We start from the raw sequence: 27288 nt of genomic DNA, 5'->3' as shown, positions 1-27288 counted from the left end.
TCTTCTTCCTTGAAAACAACTCAATCATTCAAGCCATTGATGAGAGTAATTCATGAGGGTTTGAGTGGTAATTCCGTAGCCATTAACAGAAGCCTAAGCCTACACTTTCTCCTAGAAGAAGACTAGCCATTCTTGCAACAAGCTAACCTTGTAAGATCAACTCTAATCAAAGAAGGTATTGCACTTGGTGTATCAATCAAAGTAGAATTATCCACTCTTCTTCTCTCTCCATCAATAATGGTGCTGAAGGGTTTGTCAAGTAAGATGTGTTTTACATTGATGTTTTCTTGATTTCTTGTTGTTTTCTTTTTCATCTCTAATCCAACATATATATATATATATATATATATATATGTATCTAATCTCATCTCCTTAACCACACCTATCTCTCTCATTCTTAGTAATTCATCCTCTCTACAAATTCTAGGTTCTCTTTGCTACAGGTACATCTCTCCCCGCAGTATCCTTATTGCCTACGGGCAAGAATAGGGCTTGGGATGGAAAATTCTCATCTCTTCACTTCTCTCATATCTACATTTTACACATACTAGAGTTATCTTAGATGAATAATCCACATGATGATAATTTCTATCGCTTTCACTCTGTACGATCTATTAGAATTAACGTATGGATTAGCCGTAAAATACACTTTCAACAACGTATAGTGTTTCTCTTTGGCACCAAAAGGCTCAATGAAATAATTCTATCACCGGATTCCATTATACTACCTCTCATAGACTATAACTTTTCTTTTGACGTAAGCGGAGTTATCTTGCTATGAACCAAGAGGATTTGTACACTTAATTAATCCCAATCACTAAACAAAATATTTATATTATGGTAAGCACAAAACTACAATTCCAAAGAACAGTTCGTAGCCTGTTTGGTCGGCCAAGATTGAATGCCATTAACTCCTCTATTAACCATTTCATACTACCCATGATATGATATGACCATAGCCTTGATGTTTTCATCTTTGTGTTGTTTTGACATTCTCTTTTGTGTTCTTTCTTTGTGTGTGTGAGTGCAAGAGAGAAAGAGTGGGTCTTCTTTGATTGCTCTTCTTTCCAAACCCTAGTCTTCATGGCATCTATGGTTTAACTCCTTCATATAGTTTTTGTTGAGTTCTCTCACAAACTCTCACAGCCATAAGCCCGGTGCTTTCCTAGCAAGACTGCAAATTTCTCGATATATTTTTGGTGAACTGGACGCGAACAAGCCGGGGTGAGAGTACATAAAGATGGCTAGCAAAGTGGAGCAGCTATATGTTGAAATGAAAGAGCTTGCGGACAGATGCAAATGGCTTGAGGAAGAAGACCGAGTTCAAAAAGCGATTGAAAATGCTAGGCAATCCGTATCTAATGAGCTTAATATATTCGAAGCTATGATCTAGAAGGATATCTTGAGTGCTATGTGACAGAGATGAGGCTTCAAGCAATTCCAGAATCTCGGATGATTGCAGTATTTGTTGAACTTGTGAGTGATGATTTCAAGCACCAAGTTCAAGACTATGCAAGTGTATATGCAAGCAAATGGGGTGAGTTTTCTACAGCTATAACACAGGTATGCTTGGAACATCAAGACCAAGAGATGTAGCAGAGTGGAAGTGGATGTGACTAGCTAGAGTTGGTGTCTTCTTCAAGCCATGCAAGTGTCAACACATACATCCAGGCTAATTTAGAAGCAGTAATAGATGCATATCTTTTGAAAGATGCAAATTTATTGTATGCAGATGAAGCAGACATAGTGGAATCTATTTATGCACGTTTGGGTCTTGTGACCTTCGTATCTCAAGATAATGCCTCTCATGATGCTATCCAAGTGCCTAAAACGGCTCAAAGCGACTTAGAGGATGATGCAAACTCGTCGGCTATGATAGATGATTTGGACGCTCCTTTTGATTCGTTTGAAGATTCACATGAGTGTATATACAAGAATGAGGATGCTATGGTTTTGACAGAGGATGTGAAGGGAAAACAGGTGGAATACGGCTATTTTAGTGATGTGCTACAATCTACTTTTGAGCGGATCCAGGAACTTTTACCAAGTTTAGAAGAGTCGGATGCCTATGCTGAAGACATATACCAGGATGAAGAAGTCATTATCAATGCTTTCCTATGCGAGTTTGATGCATGTAGTACTACCCAAATGGATATGCTTAGCTGCAAAAGTGCTAATTTAGAGGGGGTGACTGAAAATCTCTTCCTTTGTGAGTATAGCTCTGTTAGTAGCATTGTGGATTGTGAAGTACCTCAGCTAGACGAGGTGGAAGAAGAGGAGTGCATTGACAGAGTAATATATATGTCTTGTATATATGGGGTAGAAGATGTGATGCAGATGACTCATGAAATTGTTCCTTATTTAGAGCTAGATGCAGCAAGCTTTCACAATTCCATGGTAGAGGAAGGAATGACAGATGTAGTTCCTCTGCATGAGAATTGGGGTTCTACGAATGAAGCTATGAATCTTCAAGATTCACAAATCAAAGATAGAGAAGTGTTTGGGAATGCTATACAAGTTGAAGTGACATCAGAGGATAGAGTAGAAGAGCAAGAAACCTCTTCGGATATGGTCTATGATTGGGGTGATATTTCTGATCTGTGTGAAGATGCAAATGAAGATACTTGCCATAAAGTGCCTACTATACAGGGTTCTAAGAATTTCGGTTGCCTGCAGGTATGCAAACAATATCTGAGTCATAAAAGGGATTTAGGTCTTGTATCACAGGGTATAAATTGCAAGCAGGTTTGTGAGCATCTATCTACTATGGATAGGAAGGGTATACATGGTGATGCCTTGAAGCAAGAAGAGGATGCTAGCTCTATGCTGACACCAGAGTCATGTAATGAAGAAGGGTTGTCCCTAGATGAGTGGAGACATGATTCAGTTGAAGATAATTTAGGGATGGGTAAAAAAGGAAGAAGGGGTGAAGATATTGTGTCAAAGACTAACTCCAAGGAGGTTTTTGAGCAGTCGGTTACAAGTGACCGGGAGCATACCTACCAGGATGATTTGGAAAGGAAATTAGACACCATATTTGAGAGGTATGCAAAGTTTTATGATGTAAAGTTGGAAAGGTATTTGGTAAAAGGTGAGAGAATTGATGAGAGGTTTACCATGCATATTTATGAGGTTTCTCTCGATATTGAGAAAGGCTATCTAGAGGATTCTTTTGAGAATGCAGATTCGGACTTCTATGCGAAAGAGGTACATATGGATTCAGAGGTTGGTGAGAAGGTTGAAGTGCAATTTCAAAAATCTTTCGAGTATATTACAGGAATCTTGGAAGTGTTTTTTGAAGAGGAGGATGAGGAACTTATGTCTCTTTGTCATGAAAATTTTGCGCATAATGGAGATTTGTACAGATGTTTTGGAGACAGATGTATATAACAATTCCTTCTGATCAAAGAGGAATTAAAAGATGCGGAGAATCTCAATGCGTAATACAATACAAGTTTTTGAGTTACCCATACGATCCTGGAGGAGGTCATGGGATGACAGGGGATACAATTGCTTTCACAAGTTACCATGAGGCTGGCACATGCCGGAGGATGTGCAGGTTTAGAGGGGGTGGATGTCGTGCTGTGACACGTACATAGTCGGAACGCATGCTACAAGAGTTATCTTGTAACTTTTTAAATACATAGTTATATTTTCTATAATGTACATATGTATATTTAAGTATAATAATACGCCTTCTATCTCATCCTATTATTTTTCTCAAGGGTAACCTATTCTTACTTTACCATCAGAAGAAAATACTATGGGAAAAGCGTCAATAGCTCCGCCTCTTTAACTTGGGGCAAAAAGAATTGATTCTTTATTTCTACTATCTCATTATCATCTCACACCCTAGCTAGATCCTATATCTAGGGTAAACTCCAATATATATATATTCTATGTATTTTTCTTATATTTCTTTTTAGATAGCTACTAGGAGGGAATCAAATCTTAGTGGGACACTAGGTGGCATGATTTCAAAGATACACTTATTTTAATGCATTATTGCAAGCATGATTACAAAAATTTGTCAAGGAGCAATGTCATTCTTTCATATGGCATGAGGTGTCCTTTGGAATCAAATGAAAGTCTAGTCTAAGGGACCACATGAAGACTTTTGCTGCTAGAAATGGACCGTATTTTGATGATTTTTTCTCACAAGATTCCAATCCGACTTGGAAAATTCATATAAAAAGGAAGTCGTAGGTAATGAGCTGAAATTTCTGCTCATATTTTTACTTTTTTATTTGGAGCCACAGTTGAGGAGATATGATCAAAGTACTGGACCTCAGTTTGCCCACATCATGCAGGGACAACTCATTTCCAACTTTTCCAGTTTTGGTTCACACTGGCTCTTCTCTTCTTGTGTAAACCCTTGGGGGTTCCCTTCACCTATAAAAGGGGACCTCTTCTTCCTTGAAAACAACTCAAGCATTCAAGCCATTGATGAGAGTAATTCATGAGGGTGTGAGTAGTAATGACATAGCCATTAACAGAAGCCTAAGCGTACACTTTCTCCTAGAAGAAGACTAGCCATTCTTGCAACAAGCTAACCTTGGAAGATCAACTCTAATCAAAGAAGTTCTTGCACTTGGTGTATCAATCAAAGTAGAATTATCCACTCTTCTTCTCTCTCCATCAATAATGGTGCCGAAGGGTTTGTCAAGTAAGATGTGTTCTACATTGATGTTTTCTTGATTTCTTGTTGTTTTCTTTTTCATCTCTAATCCAACATATATATATATATATATATATATATATGTATCTAATCTCATCTCCTTAACCAAACCTATCTCTCTCATTCTTAGTAATTCATCCTCTCTACAAATTCTAGGTTCTCTTTGCTACAGGTACATCTCTCCCCGCAGTATCCTTATTGCCTACGGGCAAGAATAGGGCTTGGGATGGAAAATTCTCATCTCTTCACTTCTCTCATATCTACATTTCTCACATACTATCTTAGATGAATAACCCACATGATGATAATTTCTATCGCTTTCACTCTGTACGATCTATTAGAATTAACTATGGATTAGCCGTAAAATACAGTCTCAACAACGTATAGTGTTTCTCTTTGGCCCCGAAAGGCTCAATGAAATACTTCTATCACCGGATCCCATCATACTAACTCTCATAGACTATAACGTTTCTTTTGACATAAGCGTAGTTATCATGCTATGAACCAAGAGGATTTGTACACACAGTTAATCCCAATCACTAGACAAAATATATATATTATGGTAAGCACAAAACTACAATTCCAAAGAACAATTTGTAGCCTGTTTGGTCAGCCAAGATTGAATTCCATTAACTCCTCTATTAACCCTTTCATACTACCCATGATACGATATGACCATAGCCTTGATGTTTCATCTTTGTGTGTTTTGACATTCTGTTTTGTGTTCTTTCTTTGTATGTGTGAGTGCAAGAGAGAAAGAGTCGGTCTTCTGTGATTGCACTTCTTTCCAAACCCTAGTCTTCATGGCATTTATGGTTTAACTCCTTCATATAGTTTTTGTTGAGTTCTCTCACAAACTCTCACAACCATAAGCCGGGCGCTTTCCTGGCAAGACCGCACATTTCTCGACAACGTGTAATAGCACGGGTATGCTCATTGCCAATGGTGTATCTTTGTGGAGTGGAACCAGAGGATTTACATGTAGGAGACATAATGGGGATAGTGTGATTGACTATATGCTACTCTCTTAAGCCATCATGTATCACATGAAGAGTTTTATGTTTGGCCAGTGGACCCCGGAATCCGACCATCACACCTTATGTATTGACCTTTCATGTGGAGACGCAGCTAAGCATGATAATCTCAGCCAAAGTAAAGAGAAATTATCACTATGTATGGATTTCAAACAGGCACCAATGTACATTGAAATGGTTTAGCAAAAATTATGGATGAAGAAGCTTCAATATAATGCACCATTGAGAACTAAATGGGAAGATTTCAAGAAAGTTATTTTCTCTTGTGCCAAAGAATGCTTTGCTATAAAGCATCTCCATGGTATCAACAAAGATAGATCACGCAAAAGGTGGTTTGATAAAGAATGTCAAGATGCTCGAAAGTCCTTGATAAAGCTTGATGCGATCATGGACAAAGACAACTATCAAAGTCATTTGCATACATACAAGGCATTGATTCAAAAGAAGAGAAGAAGATGGGAAGTAAAGCAACAACTTTTTCAAGTCCAAGAAAAGGCACATTTTGAAGAAATTTAAGGGGCAAGCGGATTGAGAATTTTGGTAACTTGAGTGTTGCGGATATGTACACACATTGTAAGCAATTATATGAGTAAGAAAATGCTGAAAAAATACCATTTTATGGTTCACTCCCATGTATGCCCTCTTTTTTTACTATTGCGGATAGATGTGGTGCGCTTGAAAAGTTGGCCACTCGCAAAGTGGGAGATCTTCAAGGTATCAAGCCAGAGATTATCAAATAGACGGGAGATTTTACCCATGAATGGATGTGTGATATGTTCAACCTTGCACTTCAACATGGTCTGCCTTATGATTGGAGTACTAATTGGGTTAAGTAAAGAATGTAAACAACTACCGGACTATAATGATTGGTTCTCTTATGGAAAAGTTGTTTGGGTGCATAATGCAGATGAAATTGAGTGATTGGGCTGAAGATAATGACAAGCATGAAAAGGGACAAGCGGGTTTTTGTCAATGCCATAGCACCATTGATCATCTTGTCACTCTTTGTGTTCTCATGGAGGTAAGTCGGTTGAAAGGTAAGCGATTGTATTGTTCTTTTGTGGATTTTAAGAAAGCCTTTGATATGATTCCACATAACAATTTGTGGAGAAGGATGGAAGAACTCCAAGTGCCAAGTGAGTTTATGCTTGCGGTTTCTCGAATCTCTGAGAAGGTGATTTGTCAATTGCGCATGGGAAGAGAAATTTCAAAAAAAATTGTAAGCACTATTGGGGTTAAACAAGGATGTCCCTTGTGACCAACTCTCTTTGGTCTATGCATCGATCAATTGGAACAAATGGTATTTGAATTTATGTAAGAAGAAGGCATTGAAGAGGTCACTATTTGCAATGCGGTAATCATGCTTTTGTTGTATATGGATGATGTAGTGCTCCTAGCACACACTTTAGAAGATGCACAAAAGATTATGGTTGTTCTTGAGAACTTTTGCTTGCATAGTGGGCTGATTGTGAATGAATCCAAGACAAAGGTTATGCTTGTGAAAACCAACCATGAGGAGAAGCCATGCATTGTGTACAACAATGGGACACTTGAATTGGTTGAGATCTTTAAGTACCTTGGCCTTGAGGTTCCGTCCAATCACAAGTGGCATGATTGTGCTATGCGTCATTTTGAAGCGAGAAAGAGAGCATTTTAGGCATTTGAGAACATGTGTAATGCGGGAAACATAAAGTGTTGGGTTCTCAAGAAGTATCTTTTTGATGCATTGGTGACACCGGTTCTTCTTTATGGAGTTGAAGTGTGGGGCAAGAGCATCTCAAAGTTTACTTGGAAAGAGTTTGAGAATGGTCAAAAGCAACTTTCTCCAAGTGAAGACACAAATACCATATATGCTTCTACTTCTTGAGTCGGGATGTCTTCCAATTGAGGTTATGGGCATGGAAAGGGTTGTGGAGTACATGATAAAGATGCGTCAAAACCCCTCAGATCGACTTCCTACAATTGCATGGGAAGCAAGAAAAAAAAGTTCAAAAGATTCATAAAAGCAAGATCTTGAGCACGGGATGGATGCAAGACATAAAGAAGTGGTTTGGGAGATGGGATGCATTACACTTGCTACATAATGCTTCAATTGACTCCCAAGTGAATGAAGCTTTTCTACAATGCCAATGTATTACGGCTTGGGAGAAATCCGGTGGGTCATGCTTCATACATTACACCACCCATATTGCCCCCAACTACAAAACCATGTTCTTTGCTGAAGGAGGAAACCGTACTCACACTTAAATTCTTGAGCCTATCCCCTTGTCAGCGATACGCACTATCGCAGCCATTTGTCTTAGCTCCCATTTCCTTATATACGAGATAGGGCATTGGGGTAATGGACAAGAGTCAAATCAATTGTGCACATTATGCTCACTGCAAGTTCAAGAGTCTGCATACCACACACTACAAGAGTGCTCAGCTTTTGGTCACATCCGAACTTGCTTCTCTCACATTTTCAGCCATAACTTAGACCTACACACTTTCCTCTCCCAGTCAAAGTGTGGGCTCTCCATTGCGACTCTCATCACCACAATTTTGGAGCATCGAGAGTCACTCGTCAGCCATACACATACTACATCACATGTAACTTTGGTCCCATAGGTAGTATTTGACATCCGAGGATGATAATAGAATCTATCTATCTATCTATCTATCTATCTCTCTCTCTCTCTCTCTCTCTCTCTCTCTCACACACACACACACACACACACACACACACACACACACACACACACACACACATATACATTCCATCGGTTGCACCTCTCTCTCTCTCTCTTTCATAAATACAATTGAAGCACTACCCACATGATTCTCTCTCTCATACACACACATAAAAGCAGTCGGACGACACTGGTAGGATTCAGGAATCACAAGATTCTCTCTCTCTCTCTCTCTCTCTCTCTCTCTCTCTCACTCACACACACACACACACACACACACATACACACACACACACACAAACATCGAGGCTCATGTGCAACCGTACTCTCAGTAGGGATGCCCACGCATTGATGATTGGCCTCAAAGCATATCTCTCTCTCTCTCTCTCTCTCTCTCTCTCTCTCTCTCTCTCTCTCTCTCTCTCTCTCTCTCTCTCTCTCTCTCTCAGATGATCGCATGTGCCGTCGGAGATGCGGGGTGCACTGGCTTGAAGCAACTCGAGTGCGCTCCTAGTGACGTGTGGCAGGGAGGGGGGACTAGAATCCGTCCTCCCATTATAAGTAGTATAGATGCAATCTCTGTATTGGGCAATGCATGAAATAACGCAAAGAAATCTTCAATAATTGAGGACTACTTGTACCCAGTCAAGGATTGTAACCCCTTTATGCAACCGATTCAATATATAAAAGCTATTTTCACCCAATTACGGATTATAGCTCTTATATTGTGCAGTGACAATGTATATCAAATCAAAACTATGATGGTGAAAAATTCAAGACTTCAAGGATCTTTATATGCTCAGTACACTAGTACAGGACATCCAACCCTTGACTATCGACTCGTCATTTACATATGCTCATCTTCTAGAGCCAATCATAGCCCTCATTTGGACCAATGGCTTTGTCGCAATGAGCATGACTTTGCAAATTTTCAATTGTTTTGGTTTTGTACCTTTATGTTCGGTAAAGGAATTAAATTTTCTAAAACGTGGTTACTAAATTAAGAATCACATTCAGCCCAAAAAAAAGGACCTACGATTGTATAACCTTAGGTCAATTCACAAGGAGATGACAATACCTGGCACTCAAATACACTCCCCACAGATTTTCCTAGTCAAAGCACGCTGTTTACTTTATATAATTATGCCCCCCGCCGAAAAAAAAAATCCGCGACAGGACCCACAGGGAATATTCTTTTACTCGATAGGCTAACCGGCTCTATGGGTTTTTGCAGTTCATCATCAAAGTCACATTAACAATTAACATGATCACGTGTTTTTTGTTGTAATTACTAGAGTAACTTAATGTAATCACATGACCGTGATCACGTCAATGAAATCCCTACAAACGAGGCTTTCATAACGGCCCAACAGAAAGCACATTGTATGTAAAGTGTGAGGGTGATGTACTTCTCATTGTGGTTCTTTATGTAGATGATTTGCTGATCACTGGACCAAATGAGAGACATATTGCTGAATTCAGGCTAATTTGAATGCTACTTTCAAGATGAAAGATTTGGGGATTTTGCATCATTACTTGGATATACAGTTTAAGCAATGTAATGGTGGTATTGCCTTGTGTCAAAAAAGTTACATAGACATGGCAGTTGCGAGGAAACCCGTTTTTCATGCTCGCACAAAGCACATTGAGGTGCATTACCACTATGTCAGGGAGAGGCTCTCAGTAGGAGAGATCATCATGGCTTGTGTGTGAACATAGGTCAACCTTGTAAATCTTTTCACAAAGGCATTGTCTTGTGAGAAGTTTGAAGCTTTTCGCAAAGCTTTGGGCTTATTCCCCTTTGTGGACTGATCATGTCCTCAGGGCATGGCACTTCCCTTTACTCTATGTGCTAGCTCTCGCTCACCGCATCACTCCAGGGGGGATGTGTTACCATATACATGTGGTAGTGATGTGTGTGAACACACTTAGGACCATCAGGGAATTTTTTCCCTCACTAGGAGGTTTTCTTCCCCGTGCATTGTATATACGCCCATTATTCTAGGGCTATCTATCTTTCCATTGCACACTAAGTAATACACGCTCTGTTGTGTTCCTTGAGCTTCCTTCATCGTCTCCAAGATGTGTGTTTACCTGCAACCCTAATTCCAACAGTAGGTAGTCTACAAGCTGGACTCCTTCTTGGGAAGCGCCCGCATTAGAGAAGTCAAATTTATCTAGCTCTAGTGTACCCTCTTGACTGTGGCTAGACTCGATCCTAGACTTGAAACTTAACAAGTGTTCTTTTAAAAGGTTCCTTTTTAGACTCTCTCTAAGCTAGCCTAGGAAAGAACCTTTGTTCTCTCCTCCTCTCTCCTCAAAGCTTAGTTTTTGGGGAATCTACAATTTTTTGTTTGGAGAGTATCGATTATTTAGAATCGAGGGGGTGATAACAGTTCTATACATGGAATTGACCGAGTCCAACTAGGCTTATCCATTATGTGAATAGTGGTTAAGCTATAGGCTAGCCCCAAAAGGAGACTCCATTATTAAGTCTACAACTCCCAAGTCTCGAAGCAATCAACTCCGTTGTACGGATAATACATCCCCTCAACCCACTAACTTCCAAATAATAAATACTCCTTACCTTGTAGATATTTCACCATAGGACCTGACGTCTTGGTTTAATAAGAAGAACAACCTATTGCTTTGATATGTTAGGAATATTGGCCATGCAGTGGCTTAGAGAATATAGTAATTTTCTATGAAGAGAGTGAGAGACAGATGATGTTGTGCTTGGTTGCAAAAGGTTTAGAGAGCTATGAACCCTTACTAACACATGTTAAGCTTTAAGTAACTTCCAAATCATGCATATCATTGCTAGCACTAATCGTTCACTATGTGTACAAACTACCATATCACATGCGTTCAAGACATGTTTGTAAAACCCCTTATGTGTGAATTTTTTTAGGAATAGAATGTACCCATTTCTTTTATATTCTGAAAAAAAAAATCAAATTTGAAAAAAAAGTATTCTTCTATATATATATTTTGTAAGTTTTCAGAACTTTTAATATTCTTCTGTTGTTGAACTCACATGATAGGTTACATTTTTTCTTAGGTGACCTCTCCAAGGCACTAATCAAGAGAAACAACACTTATAGAGTTAGAGAAAATTGACACAATGATGAGGGCCGGATTCTTGGAGCTGCCACCCACTGCCCCCCCCCCCCCCCAAAAAAAAAAAGTACGTGCATTCTTATTCCAAATGGATCTTTGTACAATACAAGCCATTTTACACAAATACACACTCTTCTTTCTAACTCTTAGGAGATAGGCATCCTTCTAGAATTAGCTTTTGAGAAATTTCCCTCCTTTTAAAAGCTTCACATACCACCACAAAGAGACCTTCAAACAAAAAGGGCGTTGGAGTAGCAACAAGAAGGATATGAGAAAGAAGTATTCCTTGTAGTATGTGTTACTAGCAAGGCAAAGGGAACCTTGCGCATAATAATAAGATAATAGCCCAATAGCATCAAGAAAGAGTTCGGCTAGAGCAAGAGAGCATGAGAGAGCACTAACTCAAGCACAAAGGCTGATTTGCATCAATCCCTTGCAATATTCTGAGCTAGAGTAAGCTACACACACCTCCATAGCTTCCACCTAGCTTGGAATAGGAGCATGTGTGTGAGTGTGTGTGTGTGTGTGTGTGTGTGTGAGAGAGAGAGAGAGAGAGAGAGAGAGAGAGAGTTAAGTTATCATTCCTTAGAGCAGCAGGGCATCACTACTGTCCCTAATTGACGCTAGAGGCCTCCTTTATATAGATTTGGGACTGCTGCCATGCATAGGTAGTGCGTGGACAAGTGTCCTACCACCTAGGGGAGATAATCTTGTGAAAGATACTTACTTGAATAACAGTAACCACTTGAAGTAGCTATTAATTCCAATTATGCAATCGTTATAGAGTTCATTAGTGCAAGTTGGTTTGGATGGCCTCTGTTTTTCTTAATACTATCCACTCACAATTGTGAGTTTTGCAAAAAAGTTAGGCTATCTCAAACTCAAATGTTTGGGATTTTAATTGCATGCAAAGATGGAAAAGGTTGTGAAGATAGGCAAGTGTAATTGCAACGCATTATGCATGACCCATCTGTGCAAGATGTATGAATTTCTAGGTATGCAAAACTCTAATGTATATTCCTAAAACATGGGTGCTGCAAAGCATATTATGTGTCATAGAAGCTTTTTCACTTGTATTGAGCGTATTCCATAGCGAGGGAATTGAAAAGGTTTATTTTGAATCATGTAAATGGTAGTTTCGTCCCATCGATAGATGCATTACATGTCCCTAGGATTACCAAAAATCTTGTCACATTTTGAAATCGCAAGACGTAGTCATGTAATTTAATTGTTTATGACGAATGTATTGTACATGATATTAGCTTTGGGGATACAATTGTTGCAATGGGTATATTGTTTCTTGGGATTTTATAATTTAAATGTATAAAGAAATACATGTGTGTTTTTAACTGCATCCCCTCTCCCCCCCCCCCCCCCCAAAAAAAAAAGACCAAAAAAAAAAAAAGCAAAGGATGAATCACAAAAGTTGTAGCATGTGTCATGTGATATGTGATGTTTGCGGTTTTATATAGACCCCATGTTTTTAAAACTATGTATGCTTGAGGCCGGCCCTAACAACAACAAAAGAACTTGCTCCCATTCAGAGTTCAGTGGGTTGGTAGAAGACGGGTTGGCAAATCGAGCTGCTTTGCTTTAAAAAAGTCCTTGCCACAGCATGTGGAGGTAGTCGAGGCTATTACTGTAGCGATTCCACCAGCACTGATAAAAAAACAGCTAGCCAGCCAAACTAAGATGACTCTTGTATTTGGGTTAAGTGGAAGAATCCCGAACAGGTTTGAAATGATCCAATGGCTGCACGGCCCTCAAATTTTTGGCCATGGAGGAGCAGTTGAAAGTACTTCCTACCTGGCTAAAGGTTTTTGCTCAGTGAGATTCAAAGAGGCTTCCGATGTGGAGAAGATCCTCGACAAAGGGCCCCTAGTATTTAATAGGACTACGGTGTGTGTGGTGCCTTGGGAGCCAGTGGTCGACTCAGCTGAATCTTTGCAAGCGATTCATCCGGTCTGGGTAGAGTTTGTGGGACTGCCTAGCTGGCTGTGGGATAATCTTAGGATGCTTGCTAGCCAACTGGGCACTCCCTTATTTTTACCTAGTAAGAGAGGGTTTGGTAAAACTTCAAACAGGGTTTGTATAGATGGGATTCTTCTAAAACGCCACCTAAAAGCATGGTTATCAATGTCGAAGCTGGGCTTGTTACCATTCTGCTAAACTTTGGAACTTACTTTGGGGCATGTTTTAAATGCAACAACTTTGGTCACTTCGCCAAGGATTGCCCATTGAATTCTAATGATACTACAGCTCCGGCAGTTGAGGGCCCCAATAAAATGGAATCCCCAATGGAAGGACTGGAGAAGTATGGAGACAATAATGAAGGGACAAATACACGAAAGGATGAAGGAGGGATGGTGTGTGAGAAAATGGATATGAAGATGCAAGAAAAGATGCTGGAAGAATCGTTTCCCATACAATGACCTTCTAAAGTTACAGGCAATATCAATAGGATCATTACTCCCACTGCTACCCCCAAATCTATGACAGTAACAATGGCGACGGCTGTCCAAGTCCCTGGTCTCAAAAGAGCCAAAAGAGTGAAGGCGGTGGCAAGAGACTCCAAAGTGCTGCAAGTCGTCAGAACACTGGAGGTGAAAGGATCTAATTCATCCTCTACCCCTTCGAAAGGAGGGGGGTTCATTATCCCTCTGCACAATCCATTTGCAACACTGTAAGAAAAGAAATCCTCTGACTTGCAACCCCCGGATTCTCCTGAGACCAAGGAGAAAGGGGGGGGGGGGGGGGATGATTCGGATGAAGAAGAATTCGTTCCTCTATCCCAATGAACCATGTATTAATGATGGAGTCACTCACTATCCAATCTTGGAATGTAAAGGGGTTGAAAACCCGGAAGAAGAGTACCCTTTTATGGGAGGAAATAAAAAAGGAGAAGACAATCAACTTTTGGGCCATTCAGGAACACCATCTAGAAGCCCATAGCAAGAGAAAGCAGATGCTAGGAAAGAAACTGGTATTCTATGGAGAAGGAAATAACACCTTCAGTGGAGTCCTCAGCATTGTGGACAGAGAATTGGAGCCGAAGTTGGTTCTTAACCACCCATCCGGCAAGATCCTGGGGATTAAAATCAGATGGGATGGGCGTCCCCTCACCATTGTGAATGTGTACGGCCCTTGCAACGCAAAAGATAGAGCCAAACTATGGATGCATCTCAGAGATACCCCTATTGAAGGGGAGTGGTTGTTGGTTGGTGACTTTAACATGGTAGAAAAGAGCAAGGATAGAACAGGATCCTCGAGTGTTCTGGCTAGATCAGAAAGTTCTAAATGGCAAAGTTTGTGCAAAAAGTGGGCAATGATCGACTAATGGGATGTTGGCCCATGGAACAGCACGCTTGGGTTCACCTACACAAGACTTTAGTATGCCCGCACTGCGTCCAGACTGGAAAGATGTTATTGCTCACACCAAGCTGACTGGATACCGACGCTGATGGAAATGAAGGTAGTCCCAACAACAATCCTCTCGGACCACATTCCTCTGCACATTCAGTTTAAGTAGAATAAAGAGGAGGAGCAGGCCCCAAGAGGTTAAAAAACACTGTTGGTCACAGGGGCACACCTTTTCAAAGACCCTCTATTCAAGAATATTGCCAAGAAAGCATTGGGTAAGCTAAAAAAAGATGTCGACCTCAACAAGCACAATGCATGGGACCTCTTTGCTCGGAGCATCCAGAAAGCAATAAAAACCCCGGGCCCCCAAATCAAGAAAGATAGTGAGGATCACTTGTTGCATCTTGCAGCAGAGGTACAATTGCTTACCATTATAAAGCCAATGGGCATGCTACTGAGGGCGAACACAAATGATGGCTTGAAGCCAAATCGAACCTCGCTAATAAGCGGGTAGAAGATATAAAAAAGGCTAGACTTCTCTCTAGGGAGATTTATTTGCAACAGGAAGCCTCCAATCAAGCTTATTTTTCTAGGGCTCTAAAAATCAAGAAGAGCCCGGGCCATGTCCGCTCGCTCGATGATGAGAAAGGGACAACAGTTCATAACCAGGACGAAATGGCTGGTATGATGTTGAGCTATCTCAGTCAAATCATTGGACGACCGGAGACCTAGTCCCAAGAAGTGGAGGAAGCCAGAGGGACCTTACTACAGAGTGTTAAAAAGGAAATTCCCCACTCAGAAGCTAATAACTTGGAACGGGCATTTTCCGAACACGAATGTTCACTAGCAGTGCAAGCCCTTGGCAAGGAAAAGTCCCCTGGTTGGGATGGGATGGCCTACACAGAATTTTGGGATGATCTCAAGGCCCCAATCACAAGTTTGGCCAATAAATCCATGGTCGAAGGGTCGTTGGAGATGAGTGTGAAGAGAGGGCTTATCAAGCCCATCCCAAAACAAATCTGCTACTCTAAACTTCAACATTGGCGGCCTATAACGATGATGTCATTGGCCTACAAAATTATAGCTAAAGCAGTGGCCCTCAGACTCATCTCCCCCCATCAACATGGTTTCATTAAAGGAAGGTCCATATACGATAACATCTTGGCAGCAATGGTGGGCATAGAATATGCAACTATCACAAAGCAGGAGTGCATTCTGCTGCAGTTGGACCTGGATAAGGCCTATGATAGAATAACATGGACATATATAGAAGCCACCATGGAAGCTCTAGGCTTTGGGCCGTTCCTTTGTCGGATGGTTCGTGTAATGGGGGATGGAAGCTAGTCAGATCTCCTATTTAACAGTATAATTGTAGGCTCTTTTGAGGTTAAAATGTCTATTAAACAGGGATGCCCTCTTACCCCCCTACTTTTCGCCATACAATCACATCCTTTAATCACGACGCTCGATGCTAGTGCGGAACGCGGGGAGGTGCAAGTCCTTGTTTTACCAGGAAATAGAAAACTCCTGGCAAAACGTTTTGCAGATGATTCTCTCCTCTTCTTGAAGGCGTGCCCCTAGGTCATCAGAAAAGCTCTAGAGATTGTACAAATGTTCTCGGTAGCTTTGGTGTCCCAGTGTAATATAGAGAAGTCAAGGATGATTTCCTCAGAAAATGACTCATGATCCTTCTGTCTGGTCAGGAGAGATTGTCACAAAAGGAAAGATCTTTAGACATCTGGGAGCCCCCTTGGGGGTGGATGCAACTCACAAGCAAAGATCCGAGTGGGTGCTTGAAAAAATCAAAACAAAAATGAGAAGGTGGGAGTATTCTCTTCTCCCATTCCCAAGTTGGATAAAAGTGATGAATGCCTTCCTGATTCCTTATATTGCCTTCACTAGCCCACTTCTCAAGATGGCTAAGTGTCACTGGAAAGAGTTCTTAACCCAGTAAAAACATTTTTATGGAAAAATAACACGAAATCTTCCAGGCCATGGCAATGGGCCAGTTGGGAATCTGTTGCTCGGCTGGGGAATCAAGGAAGCCTCGGGATTCTTAACCTTGTGACACATGTAGAATCTTGTTGCACCAAATTTTTTGTTTCCTTCGCTAAACACGATCAAGTTTGGGCAGTTATGATCAGAGATATGATAGAAGCAACTAAACTTGGCTCGAAGGGAGGAAAGTGGATAGGGGTGGAGGTTCATGACAAGCTGCTTGCCCCGGCGTGGTCTACATTAAGACTGGGGGGCAACTCAGGGTGTTTGGTAAGAAAATGCAATAGAGTAGCATGAGTCTTAAAGTGGGGGGAAGAAGCCAGATACTTCAAGAACTCCATCCTACATTGGTCCCCCTGGCTCTCCAAAGTTGTAGATCCGCCACAAACTCCCTATTGGATTGAGACAGCAAGGAAGCTGAATAATAAGGGTCTGATCCGACTTGAGCACTTCTGGGACAGTTTCAACAAGAAAGACCATATTAGGTATTTTGGTAAAAATCTCACATTATGGGAATCTCCAAATCGACCGAATTCATGTAATTTGGGAATTTTCCACTTAAAGTGAGAAAAATTGAGGTGTGTGGCTAGTAAATAAAGTGAAAATCTCATAGGATTGTGGTGTTGATAAACACCAAAAGTCAAGAGGATGTACAACACATGGATTTGAAGAATAACTATAAATTACATAAAACGAAGGAAGATACAAAAAAGATTTTGTTTACAAATTGACTAGTATAGTCACAATAGAAGCTCCACATAATTCTACTCCACATTTGATACCATATCTGAACTTTGATCCAAGTGTGGCTAATGTGCACGAGTGAGGCCTTCTTTGGCTTTTAGAGCATGTCTTTCTGGAATCTTTATTCTAGAAAATGGTCCTTCTTTGTTGGGTCTCCAGGACCAAACAATTGCATCTATAGTTTCCCACACTTGTGGGTCCTTATAGTTGATAGCCCAATAACCCTTCCAACAATTACTGTAAGCTTGAGTATCTGTCATCCCACTTTTTCTCGTGCAAGGTGCCCAATATTGAATCAAGAGTTTTCTGTAGTTTGGTGATGTAGGCTCATTATCAATGTCAGATAAAGCCATTGCAAGCCACACTGGATAGATTTCTGTGTCACTCGGAACAAGCATAAGAAAGTCACCTTGGTGCACATCAGACATAGGGTCAAACTCTTCCCTTGGCCTATCTCGTTGAGGCCCACAAAAATGATCGTTCAACTCTTCAAGGCCTAGGAATCTTTCTGCTCCTTGTTGCAAATTCATTGTAGTGCTTTATAGGTGAGAATATTCTTGAGTTTTTGGCCAAAACATTTCATACAAGACTCCCTCTGATATGATTGATTTTCCAATCTCTTCAATTACCTTACTCCAATAATCTATCACGGGTCTATAATATCGCGGAATACTTGAACCATTCCCTAAATTTTTCCAAAATTTTATATAGTTCTTTAGCCCCAAAATGACTTCTTCGTGGGCCTTGACATACTCCGCCATTTGTACTAGAGGTGGATCTCCATGTGGTAACATTGGCTTGCCTTCTGTGTCTGTTTTCCAAAGGCGAATACTTCCACTCCAACTTGATACACCTACATGTGCCTTATATTGCATCATTGGTGTCTCATCCTGCATAAAGAACCTGAACTGAAGCGGTTTGGAATGTCCAACAAGTATGTCTTGTCCATCACAAAGATAGCCATCACAATATTGCTTGAAATCGGGGATCTTTGTGAGAGAAAATGGAGCTGGAGATGAAGATGAGCTGTTTCGTAATGTATCCATCAAATGTGGCAAAGTATAGGTTTGTGTAACTCTCAACTTCTCTGAAAACCTACTAAACATGGCGTCTATGTCCTCATGTGTATGCCCAACCATTAAAAATCCCAGCTGAATGGTTTTGAAAACACCCCTTGCAACAAGCATTGACAAATAGGCAAATAAGTATCGATTTTTGTTTTCCCCTGCACAATTATCCAATTGTAGCAACAAGTTCTCTGGCAATCTGTGAAATGTTGACCCCAATTCCTCTTCTGCAATTTCTGGCGACTGCACAATGGGCTCTTTTCCATCACTCAAGTTATGGTAGTCCAAAGCATCCCTTGAGTTCAAAGCATGTAGTAGTGAAATATTGCTCCTTGGAAGTCCATTTGTTACTAGATCACCAAGAGGATGCTTATCTATCCTCTCGAGGTTATGTAAACAATTAGCAATTGAGCCAATTGTAAGATTTGGATCAGCTGGCCACAAACCATTCAAGACAAAGTGTCCGTAATGACCTTCTCCATGTCCATGAGTGATCATGCCAATCAATGCCACCTGCAGATTATATCTTGAATCCACACCCTTGGGAACAATGCGTAATCTAGGAATGGCAGTCTTCTTTTGATCCATCTTATCATGGATTATGCATACATATTTTTGTGGTTGAGTTTCTGAATACGTGCGCCATGCATAATATAGGCTTCTGCAACTCTTTTGTTGTGCCATGTGAACTTCTCTCTCCCTCAAGAGAAGAGCTCTCTCTTCAAGATAAGGTTTAGCTTCTAACCTTGCCTTGATTGAGCTACAAATATTGCACTTAGAGAACTCACTCGTCTTTGTTAAAGTGACATGTGGGTACTCTTTGTTCCAAATTCTACCAAAAGAAGATTGGGATAGCTTCTTCTCATAGCCCATTTGGTCAAGTGTCGTGTTGATTTCACATAAAATATCCACTTGTTTGTATGTTGATGGAATCACCAATTGAGTCTCTCTTGAGCCATCTAGCAGTGTTCTACTTCTATGTGGTATCTTCTCAGAGTTGTTTTCTACAAACTCATTTAGTAGTGCTCTTGCTAAACTAGTATGTTGAAGTCCCCTTCTCAATGTACATGTGTTCCCATGCACATATTGGCGCACACCATTTTCAAAGTTCTCCTTGTATCGATAAAATGATGTCTTTGGTATTCCATGTAGCTCATACCATGCTCTACAACAAACAATAGAGACATTTAGCCTGAATTGGTATCGTGACTTCTCATATTTCAGATAACATATAGAAAGAACATCATAAACATAATTAGTGCGTGATTTTTGAGACTCTCCCCAAAATTGTTGTCGTAACCTTGTCACTATATCACGATCTGCAAATTGGCAGCATTTTTGTGCACAACAATCAATGCATGATACCCTTTGAATTGATTTGTTTGAAAGGTAAAAAGTCGAAGCTGGTGCTGCTTTTGATTTTTGAGTCCTGTTCATGAAAGTGTATCATCTCTTCCTTGACAACCGGACAGCATTACTCCCATCAAGTTTTTTTCCAACATTGCCATCGTTGGATACATCCTCATATGTAGCATGCATGCCATCAACAGGAACAAAGCGTTGTAATGGGCTCCCATTCAACATTGTTGTCTTCTTGATGGGCCACTTTAGCAAAGTGATGCTACCCACTTCAACCACATCATCAATGCTTGCATTTTCTCTTTCAATACCCACACCCACACAATTAGGACCAAGTTCCTGAAAGTTGACATAATCATGTGGAAATACATATAAGATGGTCCCTTCATTCATGGTTTGCATCATTGTGTCATCTTTTAAAAGGACCCTCTGATTTCTCCAAGACTCTCGAATCATTGCTTCAAATTTTGGGCTTGTCATAGGTATTGCATCTGTAACTAGAGGATCAGAATGATCATGTTCTTCATCACCATTGTAGCTTTCGTGTGGATCAATTAAGTTCCCATTTAATACAAAAGATTGCAAAAGAATCTTTGACCATCGAACAGCACTCCATAATGAGCCTTGGAGAGATGAAGTATCCATTGTAGGAAAAGGTAGGACCACATCCTTCAAGCATTCCTCCACTAGTATGGAGACATTTCCCAGCCCTATCTTTGTACCACCACAAGTGGAATCTGGATCTGTTCTACACACACAACCAATACCAACGATTTCATTGTCAAGTATCATATGTACTTTCTCCCCAGATTCAAAGTCCATCCTGTAAGTAAAAAGATTACATTGTTAAATCCATAGTTATAGAAAAATACTCTTCAAACAAAAAATCATGCTACAACATGAAAAAGGTTTTCATAGGTTGGACAAGTGGTGAACCTTGAGACCAAATCCTCCTTGCTATATTAATGGAAGCAAGGTTGGACAAGTGGTGGACCTTGAAACCAAAGCCTCTTTGCTATATGAGAGCATAGGTTGGACAAGTGGTGGACCTAGTTGTAATACCCACTGCCACCTATCAACTACTATAGGACTATGCTTTCCAATGTCCAAGTATCCCTTGAGTCTTTCAAGGTTGAACACGTGGTGGACCTTGAAACAAAAATCCCCTTTCTATATCAGAGCATAGCTTGGACAAATGGTGGACCTAGTTATAATGCCCAATATCCAAGGGGAAATACCTTAGGACTTTGCTACCTTGCTTGCCAATGTTTACGTAGCCCCTCATTTCTTTAATGGAAGTAAGGTTGGACAAGTGGTGGACCTTGAAACCAAAGCCTCTTTGCTATATTAGAGCATAGGTTGGACCTAGTTTTAATACCCACTGCCACCTATCAACTACTATAGGACTATGCTTTCCAATGTCCAAGTATCCCTTGAGTCTTTCAAGGTTGAACACGTGGTGGACCTTGAAACGAAAATCCCCTTTCTATATTAGAAAGGTTTAACACATGGTGGACCTTGAAATGAAAATCCCCTTTCTTTATCAGAGCATAGCTTGGACAAGTGGTGGACCTAGTTATAATGCCCAATATCCAAGGTGAAACACCTTAGGACCTTTCTACCTTGCTTGCCAATGTTTACGTAGCCCCTCATTTCTTTAATGGAAGCAAGGTTGGACAAGTGGTGGACCTTGAAAGAAAAGCCTCTTTGCTATATGAGAGCATAGGTTGGACCTAGTTGTAATACCCACTGCCACCTATCAACTACTATAGGACTATGCTTTCCAATGTCCAAGTATCCCTTGAGTCTTGAAAGGTTGAACATGTGGTGGACCTTGAAACCAAAATCCCCTTTCTATATCAGAGCATAGCTTGGACAAGTGGTGGACCTAGTTATAATGCCCCTCCTTTATTTAATGGAAGAAAGGTTGGAAAAGTGGTGAATCTTGAAACCCAAACCCTTTGGCTATATATAGAGGATATCTTGGACAAGTGGTGGGCTTAGTTGTAGTATCCAATGTCCAAGGTCCAAGGTGAACTATGTAAAGACCTTACTTCCAAAAACAAAGTCGTACAAGTGGTTCTCCTTGAAACCAAAACCTCCTTAGTGTATTAGAACATAGCTTGGAGAAGTGGTGGACTTAGTTGTAATGGTGAATGTCCAAAGCAAACTATTATAGGACCTTGCTTCCCAAATCAAGTTTGGACAAGTGGTGGATCTTGAAACCAAAACCCCCTTACTCTATTAGAGCATAGCTTAGATAAGTGGTGGACCTAGCTGCCATGGAAAATGTTCAATCTGAACTGCTACAGGACCTTGCTATTAAATGTCTAAGTAGAGCTAGCTTCTTTAATGGAATCAAGGTTGGGAAAGTGGTGCATCTTGAAACCAAAAGCCCTTTATTGTATTAGAGCATAGCTTGGACAAGTGAGGGACCTAGTTTTAATGTGTGATGTCCAAAGAAAAGTATTACAAGACCTTGCTTTCCAATATTTGAATTGGTCAAGTGGTTAAAACTAAGTATAAAACTTGGACCATTTTCTTCTCGAATTGTCAAAAAGCTAGTTTTAGACACCCCTAAATGAAAATGGTTTAGGGTGGCCTTAAACAATGTTTTTTCAAAGAATTGAACAAAAGGGTTGCCGAAGAGTAATGACAATTTATTGTGGCTTGAAGTGCCTGAGTATGTGAAAACAAGCCTAGGTTTTCCACGAGGCAAAAGGTGACATAATAAGAACATTGGAAAATTAGGATTGACCATGTGGCCTAAACTTTGTCAAGTGAAGTGGTGGCCAAGTTTTGTGGCACAGTGTGCACTTGGTCCTATATGTGTTGACCACTTGGCTAAATCTAGGACCATAAGGCCAAACCTTTGGCACCTTAAATATAGTATGGGACATAATCTAGAACTGCTATAGTAAATTAGTAGTATAGCTAATATGTTAATATTTGTATTATATTTAAGTATATGCTAATATAATTTATGTTCAAAATTTCACTAATGAAGAATGTTCCCATTTAGCACTCCAGATGCGAGGTCTTAGGGCAATGCCACAATGGGGTGACAAGGCAGCGCTTCCACGTGAGGTTTGGGGGTAGCGCTCTTGATGGGGATGTAGAATATAGCGCTCTCGATGGCGGGGCTTGGGAGGTTGATTTTGGGATATTGTTCTGGGCGGGGTCCTGGGGCAGCGCCCCGGGCGGGGTCAAGGGGCGGCAGTCCCTTATCGCCTCCCAGTGCGACTGCCGGGCGGGGTCGAGGGCAGCTCCGTGTGAATTGGTTAATTTTTTATATTGCTTTTGTTTTTTTTAATCCTATGATAAAACATGGACTTGTAGCATACGTGGCATTCTAATAAACCCTATCAAGATTAGGCACACAGAGAGCGCACGAGCAACACACACAGAGAAAGTAGGCGAGCAGCAAACACACAGAAAGCGCACACGGATCGCACACAATTGGAGTATACGCGCGCGTAGAGGAGCAAGCTCGGCATCGTACACAACACACAGGTGGAGTGCACAGGATTGAAAGTTCGTGCACAAGATAAAGAAACAGCAGCGTACACAACGCTTTCCAGAAGGGCAGGATCGGGCAGTCTTCTCAGGAGACATTGCACACCTCACGAATAGAGAAAAAACAGGTATTTCTCTCTCTCACACTCTCTGTCTTTCTCCATATAGAGAAGATGATTCTCTGTAACTCTTCTTGCACACACACTCTCTCGTCAAAAGATAGATATACATAGTTTAAAAGTATCCCCGCACACATACACATATTCCCACACATCGTCTTCCTCTCTTCCACATACATAACCACAGTGAAATCTGTTATCTTGTTGTCTCTCTCTTGAAAATACATGCACATATTCCCACACATCGTCTTCCTCACTTCCACATACATAACCACAATGAAATCTGTTATCTTGTTGTCTCTCTCTTGAAAATACGTGCACATATTCCCATACATCGTCTTCCTCTCTTTCACATACATAAACACAATGAAATCTGTTATCTTTCTCTCTCCTCTCTCTAAAAAACAGGTATTTATCTCTCTCTCTCTCTCTCTCTCTCTCTCTCTCTATCTCTGTATCTTGCTATCTCTCTCTTGAAAATACATGCTCATGTATGTGTGCGTCTGTGTTATCTATGTGTATGTATGTATATTTGTGTTATTTCATTGTAATACTCATACATAATGCAGATACACAATTACACTTAATTACGATATGCACACATAGTATATATACATACATAAATATCACAAATAACTAACACATTGTAATACTAGTAAAATTGAATGGAAGACTTACTTGCGTGATCTGTTAAAGTCGATTCTTGTAGCGAGTTCTGGATGTATGCTGAGCTGATTTTCCTCTAATCCATTTGTAGATATGATTGTAACTTCTGTTTCTCAAAAATAGTAGTGTTGTTTAGTGATACACCTAATGGACATAAATGGTTTAAACTAGGACATGTAGACCAAAAATACGTGTATTTCTTTGGATGAATATATACACTTTTTGGTGACCCTTACCACAAGTGGTGGACCTTGAGACCAGTGGACTATAAGGACCTCCAAACAATACCTTGTACACTCAATCCTTCTTGGTATCTAGGTTGGACAAGTGGTGGACCTTGTTCAAATTCTCTAACCACTCTCTCTAACATGGTGACATAATTTAGGTGTGATAAATTCATATCTATGCAAACTAATATCAGTTTAGGCTTGTTAATTTGAATTTGTTTGAATTTATGTACAATATAATGATTTGAGGTTTGCATATTTGAATTTAGGTGGTATAATGATATCTTTTTGTGGTAAACTTGAATTTAAAATCAATTTCGCGTGGAATATTTTAAATTTAAGTAGTAAAATTTAAATTTTTATAAAAAAGTTTGAATTTTAAAATTTGGGCGGGATATTTTAAAATTTAGGCGGGATATTTAAGATTTGGGAGGGATATTTTAAATTTAGGCGGGAAGGTTTTGAATTTATAGCGAGATCTCCCTTACATAAGAGAGTATAGGTTGGACAAGTGGTGGACCTTCAAGCTAGAGCATCCATGCTACTGGACATGATAGGTAGGGAATCTAGTTGAATATTGTATGTATAATATATATGTAATAGATCTAGCTTGGACAAGTGGTGGACCTTGGAACAAAACCCCATGTAAAACATATCATGCACATTCCAAGTGGTCAAAAAAAATATCATTAAAGATATCGCCTTATAGGTTGGACAAGTGGTGGACCTTAACACCCAGATATTCTTCATATAATGACATAGAGTGGAAAACTAGTGAATCTTGAGACCAAACCATGCTACTAGCGATAATAGCTTGGACAAGTGGTGGACCTTGAAAGTAAACCCCCCATCTACGAAATATCGTGGGTTTAAGGTATTTCGATGGAGCCTAACATCTTGGAGACATCGTGCATCTTGCTTCTCTTCATGTTTCAATGGAGCCTATCTTGGACAAATGGTGGAGCATCCTTCTCTCCATGTTTCAATGGACCCTAGCTTGGACAAGTGGTGGACCTTTGCTTCTCTCTATTATTCAATAGAGTTAGCTTGGACAAGTGGTGGACCTTGGAACCAAACCCCCATGTAAAACCTATCATGGTCACTCCAAGTGGTGAGAAAGAATAACCTTTAAGATAAAGCCTTATAGGTTGGACAAGTGGTGGACCTTAACACCCTCATATTCTTAATATAATGACATAGAGTGAAAAAGTGGTGAATCTTGAGACAAAACCACTCATGCTACTAGCACTAATAGCTTGGACAAGTGGTGGACCTTGAACGTAAACCCCCCATGTTTCAATAGAGTTAGCTCCGACAAATGGTGGAGCATCCTTCTCTCCATGTTTCAATGTAGCCTAGCTTAGACAAGTGGTGGACCTTTGCTTCTCTCTATGATTTAATAGAGTTAGCTTGGACAAGTGGTGGACCTTGGAACCAAACCCCCATGTAAAACCTATCATGGTCACTTCAATTAGTAATAAAGAATAACCTTTAAGATGTAGCCTTGTAGGTTGGACAAGTGGTGGACCTTAACACCCACATATTCTTAATAAAAGTGGTGAATCTTGAGACCAACCCACTCAGGCTATAACCAATAATAGCTTGGACAAGTGGTAGACCTTGAATGTAAACCGGTCATCTACGAAATATCGTGGGTTTAATGTATTTCTATGGAGCCTAGCATCTTGGAGACGTGGTGCAGCTTGCTTCTCGTCATGTTTCAATGGAGCCTATCTTGGACAAATGGTGGAGCATCCTTCTCTCCATGTTTCAATGGACCCTAGCTTGGACAAGTGGTGGACCTTTGTTTCTCTCTATGTTTCAATAGAGTTAGCTTGGACAAGTGGTGGACCTTGGAACCAAACCCCCATGTAAAACCTATCATGGTCACTCCAAGTGGTAATAAAGAATAACCTTTAAGATGTAGCCTTATAGGTTGGACAAGTGGTGCACCTTAACACGCGCATATTCTTAATATAATGACATAGAGTGGAAAAGTGGTGAATCTTGAGACCAAACCACTCAGGCTACTACCAATAATAGCTTGGACAAGTGTGGACCTTGAATGTAAACCCCTCATCTACGACATATCGTGGGTTTAATGTTTTTCGATGGATCCTAGCATCTTGGAGACATGGTGCACCTTGCTTCTCCTCATGTTTAAAAGGAGCCTACCTTGGACAAATGGTGGAGCATCCTTCTCTCCATGTTTCAATGGACCCTAGCTTAGACAAGGGGTGGACCTTTGCTTCTCTCTATGTTTCAATAGAGTTAGCTTTGACAAGTGGTGGACCTTGGAACCAAACCCCCATGTAAAACCTATCATGGTCACTCCAAGTAGTAAGAAAGAATAACCTTTAAGATGTAGCTTTATAGGTTGGACAAGTGGTGGACCTTAACACCCACATATTCTTAATAAAAGTGGTGAATCTTGAGACCAAACCACTCAGGCTACTAGCAATAATAGCTTGGACAAGTGGTGGACCTTGAATGTAAACCCCTCATCTATGAAATATCGTGGGTTTCATGTATTTCGATGGAGCCTAGCATCTTGGAGACATGGTGCAGCTTGCTTCTCGTCATGTTTCAATGGAGCCTATCTTGGACAAATAATGCAGCATCCTTCTCTCCATGTTTCAATGGACCCTAGCTTGGACAAGTGGTGGACCTTTGTTTCTCTCTATGTTTCAATAGAGTTAGCTTGGACAAGTGGTGGTCCTTGGAACCAAAC

Source organism: Adiantum capillus-veneris, chromosome 23 (genome assembly GCF_014529385.1).
Source record: "Adiantum capillus-veneris isolate H3 chromosome 23, ASM1452938v2, whole genome shotgun sequence".
Classification (NCBI taxonomy): Eukaryota; Viridiplantae; Streptophyta; class Polypodiopsida; order Polypodiales; family Pteridaceae; genus Adiantum; species Adiantum capillus-veneris.
The sequence above is the reverse complement of the archived record's forward strand: the minus strand, read 5'-3'. Positions refer to the sequence as shown.